At 37.4% G+C, this 9,033-nt stretch overlaps 1 pseudogene; it reads right to left on the bottom strand.

The window, feature by feature from the left end:
- Positions 1-2,719: 2,719 nt before the first annotated feature.
- Positions 2,720-2,825, bottom strand: LOC126617523 (small nucleolar RNA R71; annotated as a pseudogene).
- Between the last annotated feature and the right edge of the window lie 6,208 nt (positions 2,826-9,033).

Genomic DNA, 9,033 nt, shown 5'->3' with positions numbered 1-9,033 from the left:
TAGGAGCGTCTTCACGTGGTGGGTGATCCTTGGCTTTATTGGTGCATGAATCAACACATGTTTATTGGACTTATTGATTCTCCTCGAGCTTAATAAAGAACATGAGTGTTTGGCGTTTTCTTTTCCAGAGAGCTTTCTGGTTTTCTCCAAAGGTTTGTTACTTACTTCCTTTCTCTAAAGACAAATTTCTTTCAAGAGTGGTGAACACTATCTTGAACCGGGCTTGTGATTTCTTCAAGGGTCATTGAGACTTGATCTTGAACAACTCGAAACCACTAATAGTGTCACGTGGTGGGTGGTCTTTGGGTTTAGTGTGTATGAATCGGCATGTGTTTTTTATCCTTGGTGATTCTCCATGAGCTTGATGAAGAGCACGAGTGCGAGCCTTGAAATATGGTTCATGAATTGTGATTTAAAGTCACCCTCAAAGTGAGTGATTTCGTGCTTACTTAGGGTATCACCATTAATGTGAAATTAATGGAGAGGCATACTATGGCGAATTGAGATGGATAATATGTCACCTCTTGTTTTGATTGCCCTTTCTTTTGGCCAAGAGTCAAACCCATTTACACAAAGGGAGCTGATGAGTAGATTTTATATTATATATTTTACCCTAATCTTAGTATATTTTGGTTGATATTTTGGAAGAATTTTGATACTTTGAATTGTATTTTCAATATAGGACTTTCGACTTCCTCTGGAGCAAAACAGGTCCAAATGGACGAATTTTGGAGTAATTCCAATTGGAGGACGTTCGGGAGTCACTTAGCTTGATCGTACCAAATGGGATTTTTCCATCAAGCGGTTATTTTCTGACGATAAAATAAAGGAGCGATGCGCAGTACTGGAAAATAACGTTTTTTGGCTTAAATTGGGTTTTTGGAGCCCAAGATAACCTTGGATGGGTTTGTGGCCTTCTGGAGAAGTGTTCAGAATATTCCAAACATTAATTCCAGCTATATTGGGCCAGTTTTGGAGCAGCTTATGGGTCCAAAACGTGGCGGTTCAGATTTTAGGCAAATTTTACCATTTCATTTAGGGTTATGTTTCCTATTTTATTTGATTATTATTATTAGTTTCCTAGTGGGAATAAAGGACCTGTTTTTAGGGTTTGTGTGGGGGCTTAGCAGATATATGGCTTGGCCGTCTACAGTTTTTTTGGGGGGAGGCTTATTTTTATGAAAACTTTGGAGACAGAAAGAATGGAGAGGGTTCTTGAAGATTTTCTACTTGGAGGTGTTTTTATTCTTATTCATTTTAATGATATTTCTTTTGATTTTTATTATGGGTGTATGTACCTAATTCTTTTCTTTGGGTTAGGCCATGAACCTTAGCAAGAATATGTACTTTTATTAATTTGCTTATGAACGGATGCATGCTTGCTTTGAATTATTAATCACTGCGGTTAAGACTATCTATATATTTTAATGATTGATCACCATTAGGGTATTTAGACAAGTAATTTGATGCAATTTTTATTGGAACATCACCCTGAAATTGAGAAGGGCTTCTTTGATTAGTAATTGTAAGTTCACTTAAGGCGAACATCACGTTCTTAAGGGTTACATGGTTTTTCATAGGGTTTTCACGAAGTTTAGTGAGTCTTGCTTGTTATATTTGATCTGAACATTATAGACGGATTGCATGCTAGATATACGTTTTCGCTTGACCATCACAAGGAAAATATGTATTAGGAAAACCTAACCTTCAAAGCATGGATGTGGAAATTCATAAGTAATTGATAGGATTGCATAGGATTGTGACGGTAACGGCTAAACCCTAGTCTTTCCCTAAATTGATTTTAATAAAAACAAACAAAAAATGTTTTTATTTTTATTTTTTATTTTTTCTTTTTGCTGCCTTTATTTTCTAACTCCTAGGTTTCTTTAATTGTTAATTCAATATTTTCAAACTCAAACATCTCAAATCTTTGATAAAAATCTATTTTAATGGTTAATTAGGAGTTGATTTAATTACGAAGTAGTCAAACAATCTTTGGGGACAATGACCTTGCATGATCAATTATACTACAATTACCTTGTATTCTTGCAAGTATTTTCAGTGATTTTAACCCTATTGTGCAGGTATAAAAAAATCCTATCAAGAAATTGGCGCCGACGCTGGGGATTGTTTTAATTAATTTGTTTTTATCATATTCTTAATTAATTATTTTCGTTCAAAAAAAAAATTCTTCAATTTTAATTTTCTTTTCTGTGCATGGTCAACACCAGGTCACAATTTGCACAGCTTGTTCAATTTGATCCTGAGCTTGAAAGAACATTACGAAAGCAGCAGCGAGAACAATTTTTAAGCGTTTCAGAAAGCGAAGAAACAATGGCTTTTGCTATGCCCGAAGCTGGGCAACCTTTGAGACAAACATTAGCAGCCCATGCTAACGAATTACCAGGTTGCGTTGTTTATCTAGAAGATGAAGGTGATACTTTTGAGATTAGACATCACATGTTGGAAATATTGCCTACTTTTCATGGACTAGCTCATGATGATCCTAACATGCATATTACCGAATTTCTGATGGGTTGCAAGAATATTTTGGTTAGAGGGTTTTCTGCAGAGTCTATTAAGCTTCGTCTTTTTCCCTATACTTTAAAAGACAAGGCGAAAACATGGCTTTTTACACTCCTATCTGGGAGCATCACTTCCTGGGCACAGTTAAGCGAAAAGTTCTTAAGCAAGTTTTATCCAGCATCCAAGACTCTTGACATAAGAACTAAAATTCTATCTTTTGTTCAAAAGCCTAATGAAGAGTTCCATGAAGCTTGGGAGCGATTTTCAGATTTATTCAGGAAGTGTCCTCATGTTGATATTAATGTGGACACAAGAATGCAAATATTCTACAGGGGTTTAAATCCAACTACCAAAAGTTATGTGCATGCATCATCCGGAGGTTCATTTTCAGATAAAAATTCTCAACAAGCATTTCAGTTATTTGAGAAAATGGCTACAGAAACACAACAATGGGCAACGGACCAGACACAAACTAGAGGTGTTTTTTATATGTCAATTGGAACTCCACATGTATCTGCTCAAATCGAAAAAATGGAGAAAAAAACTTGAAAATTTTAACTCAAAATTTGACATGCTTCTGCATAAAATAACAGTACCAGTGCATTAGGTTGCTGTACAGCAGCCTACTGCAGCAGTTTGTAGCATCTGCAGCATGCCAAATCATGATTTTATGGGCTGCCCACATAAAGACGCTTATCCAGAACATGTGGCAGAACAAGTAAATGCATTCAACAATTTTCAAAGACCCAGAAATGATCCATATTCTAATTTTTATAACCCAGGTTGGAGGGATCACCCAAATATGAAGTGGGGTGGAAACCAGCAAGTGTAGCCTTTTCAACAAAATCATATACAGCAGCCAGTTGTGCAGCCTAAACGTTCTTTGGAGGATACATTCCAAATGTTTATGCAATCTACAAAGTAGTACATAGACAAAAATGATCAGAATATGCAGAATGTACAAGCTTCAATTCAAAATCTGGAAAAGCAATTTGGCCAGTTAGCAAGTCATATCACAGAAAGGGAGAAAGGAAATTTTCCTAGCCAAACAGTCCCTAATCCATGGGGTTCAGAAGAATGTAGTGCTGTTTGAGTTTTGCGGTGTGGTAAAAGTTATGATAATCGTGAGAATGCAAAAAGTAAAGACCACTTGGCAGAAAACCTTGCAGAATCTGCTGAAAAACTTACAGAATCTGCTGCTGAACAACAACTACCCAAAAACAATCCAGCAACAGAGAAATGCCCAGAACATGTTTATGAGGCCCCAATTCCATATCCAGAATGTTTGAAGCCAAAAGCAAAAGACAAGCAATTGAGGGACTTCATGCAAACTCTATCTAAAGTTCAGATTAATCTGCCACTACTTGATGCAATAAAAAACATTCCATCATATGCCAAATTTTTAAAAGATGTGTGCACTCACAAAAAAGAAATTGGTTGATTTTGAAAAAGTCATTCTTACTGAACAATGCAACGCAGTTCTACAGCACATATTGCCACCCAAAAAGAAAGATCCATGGAGTTTTACAATTTCTTGCACTATTGGAAAGTTTAATTTTAAACGTGCATTAATTGATTTAGGTGCTAGTATTAATTTAATGCCTTATTCTATTTTTCAGAGATTGGGCCAAGGAGATCAAAAGCCTACATCCATTATTCTCCAACTAGCAGATCGTTCTGTTACTTATCCTAGGGGGATTATTGAAGACTTAATTATCAAGGTTGACAGTTTGTATCTACCAGCATATTTCGTAGTTTTGGACATGGATGAAGATTTGCAGACACCAATTATTTTGGGAAGACCTTTTATGGCCACTGCCCGAACATTAATTGATGTGGAAGCAGGCATTTTAACATTTAGAGTTCAAGACCAATCAGTGGTTTTTAGCCTATTTGAGGCTGCAAAACGCCCAGAAGGACAGCAAGAGTGTATGCGGGTAGATGTGTTAAAAGGTGTTATTCATGCAGAAATTATGACACAATTGACATCTGATCCATTATTGAGTGTTTTACATAGTCCAGATACAGCACAAACAGAGGATGAAGACATTTTTTAGTATGTAACAACATTAGACAATGTACCAGCCAAATTACCACATTGGAGACATGTTTACGAAAGCCTTGGATAGCCAAAAACGACCCTGCAACCTTCTAAATTGCAACCCCCAAAAGTGGAGCAAAAACCATTGCCAAAACATTTAAAATATGCACATCTTGGGGCTGATGAAACGTTGCCGATTATTATTGCTTCAGATTTGACAAGCATAGAAGAGGAAAAATTACTGGGTGTTTTAAGAAAATACCAAGATGCATTGGGGTGGACTATAGCTGATATTAAGGGTATAAGCCCAACCATTTGCTTGCACAGAATATTGATGGAGGATGACATAAAGCCTACAATTGATGCTCAAAGGAGGTTAAATCTTATCATGAAAGAAGTTGTGCGAAACGAAGTAATGAAACTACTTGATGCAGGCATGATTTATCCAATTTCTGACAGTAAATGGGTTAGCCCTACACAAGTTGTGCCTAAGCGTACAGGTATTACAGTGGTGAAAAATGATAATGATGAGTTAATTCCAACAAGGTTGACTACGGGTTGGAGAATGTGTGTTGACTATAGGAAGCCTGATGCAAGGACAAGAAAAGACCATTTTCCATTGCCTTTCATTGACCAAATGTTGGAAAGGTTAGCTAGCCGAGCATTTTATTGTTTTCTAGATGGGTATTCTGGGTATAATCAGATTCCAATTGCACCAGAGGATTAAGAGAAAACCACTTTCACTTGTCCATTTGGTACTTTTGCTTATCGTAGGATGCCATTTGGGTTATGTAATGCACCAGCCACCTTTCAACGATGCATGATGAGCATATTTTCAGGCTTGGTTGAGAGAACTGTTGAGGTATTCATGGATGATTTCTCAGTTTTTGGGGATAGTTTTGATCTTTGTCTACAAAATTTATCTCAAGTGCTCAAAAGATGTCAAGAAACAAACTTAGTGTTAAATTGGGAGAAGTGTCATTTTATGGTAAAACAAGGCATTGTTTTGGGACATCTTGTTTCAAACAAAGGAATTGAAGTTGACAAGGCAAAGATTGATGTAATTGCCAAGTTGCCACCCCCTACTACAGTAAAGAGCATTCGATCATTCTTGGGTCATGTTAGGTTTTATCGGCGGTTTATTAAGGATTTCTCCAAGATTAGCAGTCCTTTGTGCAACCTACTTGCTAAGGACGCCCTGTTTAATTTTGATGCAGATCGTTTAGAGGCATTTAACCAGTTAAAGACACTTTTAACTACAGCTCTTATCATTGCTGCACCTAATTGGGGTTTACCCTTTGAGTTGATGTGTGATGCTTCTAATTATGCAATTGGGGCAGTTCTTGGCCAGAGAAAAGATAAAATTCCTCAGGTCATCTACTATGCTAGTAGGACATTAAATGATGCACAATTGAATTATGCAACCATTGAAAAGGAGTTATTGGCAGTTGTTTTTGCATTGGAAAAGTTCAGATCCTACTTGGTTGGGGCTAAGGTTATAATTTACACAGACCATGCTGCATTGAAATATTTATTATCTAAAAAAGACGCCAAGACAAGGTTAATTCGTTGGGTTTTGCTTCTGCAAGAATTTGATTTAGAAATTAGAGATAAAAAAGGGAGTGAAAACGTTGTGGTTGATCACTTATCTAGGCTGGTCAGCACTAGCCCAGCCGAAGATGATTTACTTCCTTTAAATGAGAGTTTTCCTGATGAACAGCTTATGGCCATTCGCAGCACAACTCCGTGGTTTGCAGATATGTCAATTATTTGGCTAAAGGTATTTTGCAGCCAAATATGACTTTCCAGCAGAAGAAAAAGTTTTTAGCAACGGTTAAGTATTATTTTTGGGATGAGCCTTACTTATACAAGTATTGCCCAGACCAAATTATTCGTAGGTGTATTCCTGCAAAAGAGCAAGAAAGTGTTCTAACGTTTGCATATCAACATGCTTATGGAGGTCATTTTGGGGGAAAACGAACAACAACTAAAATATTACAAAGTGGGTTGTACTGGCCTTCCATTTTTAAAGATGCTCATGTTTGGTGTCAGGCTTGTGATAGATGCCAACGAGTGGGAAATCAGTCTAAGCTAAATGAAATGCCACAGCAAAGTATTTTGGTGGTTGAATTATTCGATGTTTGGGGCATTGATTTTATGGGACCATTCCCATCATCCAATGGAAATCAGTAAATATTGGTGGCCGTTAAATATGTTTCTAAGTGGGCTGAGGCTGTTGCAACACCAACAAATCAAGGATTTGTGGTCCTGAAATTCCTCCAGGGCATTATTTTTCCACGTTTTGGGACACCTAGGGCAATTATCAGCGATGGGGGCAAGCACTTTTTAAATAAACAATTTGCTGCACTACTCACTAAATATGGGATAAGTTATCGGGTGGCCACTGTATAACACCCTCAAACTTTTGGGCAAGTTGAAGTTTCTAATAGGGAAATTAAGCGCATTCTAGAGAAAACAGTCAATGCCAGCCGCAAAGACTGGAGTGTTAAGTTAAATAATGCTTTATGGGCCTATAGAACAGCATATAAAACACTGGTTGGGATGTCTCCCTTTCAGCTTGTTTATGGTAAGGCGTGCCATCTACCTATGGAGCTTGAACATAAGGCTTATTGGGCAATTAAGGAGCTTAATTATGTGTATGATGCTGCTGGAGAAAAACGAAAAATTGCAATTGCACGAGCTAAAAGAACTTAGAAATGATGCATATGAGAGTGCAAAGATATACAAAGAGAAAACAAAAGCATTCCATGACAGCCACCTTTTTCACAAACAGTTTAAGCCAGGTCAAAGGGTTTTGCTTTTCAATTCAAGGTTGAAGTTATTCCCTGGAAAACTAAAATCAAGGTGGCAGGGTCCCTATATTGTTACTAAAGTTTATCCCCACGGGGCTGTGGATATTAAAAATGAGGAGACAGGTTTTGAGTTTCAAGTCAATGGCCATCGACTCAAACACTACTTGGAAGCACCATTTGACATTGCAGCCGAGTCAGTGACTCTAAAGGAACCAGTGATCTGACCACCAACCTTCAGCAATGTCTAGCTATAGACATTAACTAAAGCGCTTATTGGGAAGCAACCCAATTTTTCTAAACTATTTCCATATTTTATTTTTCGCTTGACATTCAATTTTATTATTAGTTTACATTTCTAGATGCAAGTACAAACAAACATAGTAAAAAAAAAAAACAAAAACAACAAAAAATAAATAAATAAATAAATGTTGCTTTCTTTCTTTACTTTTAACTCGTATTGGTTAATTGTAGGTTGCAACACAGGGAGAATAAAAGCAAATAATCCTATGCTGGAATCATGCACCCAGCAGCAAGTCTACTTTACCATCAACCATAGCAGTTACTCAAAGCATAAATCAACAACAGACATATGGAGCAAGTTCAGGATTATACCTATGCAAATGCGCAATCTGGAAATTTCTTTTGGTTTCCCAGTACCTCCATTCAGTTGAGCCTCGTTGGACTGTACGAATCTGCAAACAATATTTGAGCATGAGAAACTAATTCAGCGGATCTTTATGACAGCGTTAAAGTTTAGGGGTTTCCAAGTGCAGATCTAGTTATACATCAGTGCAAAAGACACGTTTTATACCTTCAGTTACATGGATCATTGAGGTAAGGTGGACCTCCATCTTTCTAATTACCAATTGAAGTCGTGTACCTTGCAAGAATACAAAAGTAGGGTCACCAACAACTTGTAATTTGAATGGGCATATTCACATCAATGGAGCATGCAGTTATTAAGTTCAAAACGCAGTATGCAGACCTGGTCGTCTTCTTGTTTATCACATTGTTAACAGGATCTAGGGTCTTCCATGTTTTGGTTCCAAGTCACATTTGGTCTCACATTAGTCGGTTCCATCCAGATCCAGTCATAATGGCTTATTTTCTTACGGATTGAGCGTTATCTTCACAAGATGGAACAGAGGTATCAATGCATTAAGTTTTCTTAGACTGGTTGGCATGTAAACAGAAAAAACAAAATTGGAGGATGATGGGTTATACCGCACCTGTTTTCAAAGATCTGCGCGTTTCGAATTCATGGATCCGTGTTGTCTGCATGTTCTTCCCACTCCTTTTCATTTTCCTTGCGGATCTCTAACTCCTACCACAGAAGTCCTTCAGTGTGATTTTGTACAGGGACGAATCATATAAAAAAAAAATTTAGCTCTCAGAGTTCCTTTGCAAGCTAAGAAATATGTATATTAAACCAAATGAGAGATAATTACTGTTGCACGTGCGACATGGGTTTCGATCTACATGAATGGAACTCGAATCCGTGATGGCTTGCGGCTTGGGAGACATATTATTTGGTTGAGAAGAGATGGCGACTCCGGGTGTTTTTCTTGTGTTGTTATCTCGGATTTGCAATTATTGGGGGCCTTCACACAGATAAAATGACATGCATGTGTTAGATTTCACTGCATTTCACTC

The sequence above is a fragment of the Malus sylvestris genome, chromosome 3 (genome assembly GCF_916048215.2).
Source record: "Malus sylvestris chromosome 3, drMalSylv7.2, whole genome shotgun sequence".
Taxonomy (NCBI): domain Eukaryota; kingdom Viridiplantae; phylum Streptophyta; class Magnoliopsida; order Rosales; family Rosaceae; genus Malus; species Malus sylvestris.
Note: the sequence above shows the minus strand (reverse complement) of the source record. Positions and strands in the feature narration are given on the sequence as shown.